A 2774-nucleotide genomic window follows, 5' to 3' on the forward strand; every position below is an offset into this window, starting at 1 on the left:
AGTGGATCAGAAATAATAGGATGAAGATAAGGAAATCATATTAATGTTTTAGAGGGTGTCAACCTGGAATAATAAGACAGATTAATAGTAGAGTGTTCTAGTTTTTTAGTTGCAATATACCAGAAACAGAAAGGCTTTTAAAAAAGGGGAATTTAATAATTTGCTAGTTTACAGTTCTAAGGCCAAGAAAATGTCCCAATTATAACAAGTCTATAGAAATGTCCAATCTAAGGCATCCAGGAAAGACACCTTGGTTCAAAAAGGCAGGGTTTCTCTCTCAAGTGGAAAGGCACATAGCAAACACAGTCAGGGTTTCTCTGTTGGCTGGAAGGGTACCTGATTAAGATGGTGTCATCTGCTAGCTTTCTCTCCTGGCTTCCTGTTTCATGAAGCTCCCCGGGAGGCATCCTCCTTCTTCATCTCCAAAGGTCACTGGCTGGTGGATTCTCTGCTTCTTGTGGCTATGTCATTCCATTCTCTCAGGATCTCTCTCATTCTCCAAAATGTTTCTGTTTTTATAGGATTCTTGTAAACTAATCAAGACCCACTTCAATGGGCGGAGCCGCATCTCGACCTAATCCAGCTTAACAACCACTTTTGATTGAGTCACATCTCCAGAGAGATGATCTAATTACGATTTCAAACATACAGTATTGAATAGGGATTAGAAGAAATGGCTGCCCTTACAAAATAGGATTAGGTTTAAAACCTAAAACATGGAAAAACATGGCTTTTCAAACAAGCACAGTAGAGTAAAGGGTTGGGAAACTGTTGAAGAATCAGAAATTAATCTTGTTCCACTGTCTTGGGCAGAAGATATCCATCTCTGAAGTTAGCAGATGCTGGGAGTTTTCTAAGAATCCTCAGTTTATGGTTTCCAGGTTGAATGGATGAGGAAATGATGTACAAATTTTGAGCTGGGATATACTAATCTAAAGGTCAATAACTTGGAAATTTATTGCTGTACCAGTTGCTAACAATACTCTATGAGGTATTTTCAAGGGCATTTTTTTTCTGGTATCTTTTCCAGAAAATTAAATCTCAAGGATGCAGATCACATAGAGATTGTTTAGGTGGGTATTTTGGAAATGCAGTTCATACTTCTTGGTGATAAAGTTAGAGGTAGCATGTGAGTTCCTTGCAATAGAGTAGAATCTAAGATTAGGGGTGATGTTTCCAAACACATAGGATGACCAATTACTATTATTTTCTCATTAAACTTTGTCTAAATGGGTCAACCATCCTGAGATCACCAAATATTATCTTTATACAATGAGTGTCTTAACTGTCTCCATTCTCTGAATTGGAGGCTTGTTTCTGACAGTTAATAATAACCTCTTTTAATTTCTCCAAGGCCTCTCTTTTCTGTTTGATAACAGGAAGATTAATCTTTGTTAAGGTTGCATGTTTAGCATAGTGGTCAATTAATCATTACCATGAAATTCTGTAACTTTGTGCTAGGAATGACCTTCATTTTTATTACAGTTATTTCTTTAGGTAAAAGTAAAGCATCTAAAATTTCTTTCATTTGTCATCCATTTTATCAAGGTTTTTATCAAGGTTTGAAACTCATCATTTCCAAAGTCTTCCAAATTGGTGGATTACCCTTAAAGCATATCTATTATCAGTATAAATACTGTCTCTTACTGCATTTCAACTGGCAGGCCTGAAAAGACAATTATTTTTTCTCTGAGCTAACAGTTTCTGGGAGTGGTTTATATTAGAAGAGTGAATTTAGGTCTGTGATAGTATTTTTGAAAATGAACTAATTAGGGGTTCAAGGATAGTTCAGTGATAGAAGTCTTTTCTACCATGTGGGAGACCAGGATTCGATTCCCAGCCCATGCACTGTCTCCCCCAAAAATATATCCTGTAATAACAGGATGGTCACATGGAAAAAGAATGAAATGTGACCCTCACCATATAGCATGCAAAAAAAGTGGACTAATAAAACTATGTTGGAGCTATCTAAGGGAATCTCTAACAAAATGATTTAAGAGCTAAAATTGCTATCGTAAATCTATAAGAATCACTTTTGATTTGTTACCAACTTAACTTCAACAGCAGACATTTACCTTTTCTTATACACATCTGTTCCTCCACTTTTTTGGTGCACTTATTAAAAATTGTATCTTTATATGTTATATTTCCCAAACAACAGATTTATCAATACTATGTTTATGTTTGCATTTTTTTAACATGTCAAAAGTAAACAGTGAAGTTACATCTCCCCAAATACAATACAATGCTACTGAGCAGTTACTTCTCCAGTAGTTCTGTTAGTTCCTTTTTATAATTGCTATCTCTCTATTTGGATTCTCCTATTGTTCATTTATTATTTTCCTGATATCATTTAGTTCTTCCTCCGTATTTTCCTTTATCTCCTTGGGCATACTAAGATTATATTTTAAAGTGTCCAGTATATCCACAATCTGGTCAACTTCATTGATGTTTTCTGAATTTTTATTCCTTTCCTTCAGACAAGATATAATTTTCTGTATATTTTAATATTTTAGATATAGAAAAAGCTATTTTGACATATACACAAAAAAGAGAGAGAATCATTCAAATATTGACATAAGGTGGGTCCTTGACAATTTTATCAAGTCATATAATTAAATAGCCAGCACTTACTTATCCCCAAAGTACAGAAATGAAGGAGGGGATATTTCCCACAATAAACAAAATTGATCTCCCTTTTAAACAAACACTTCTCATGAGTGTTTTTTTTTCCTTTTTAAAATCTAAAGCCTCTATAAAATGTTTATCAAATG

Source organism: Tamandua tetradactyla, chromosome X (genome assembly GCF_023851605.1).
Source record: "Tamandua tetradactyla isolate mTamTet1 chromosome X, mTamTet1.pri, whole genome shotgun sequence".
Taxonomy (NCBI): Eukaryota; Metazoa; Chordata; class Mammalia; order Pilosa; family Myrmecophagidae; genus Tamandua; species Tamandua tetradactyla.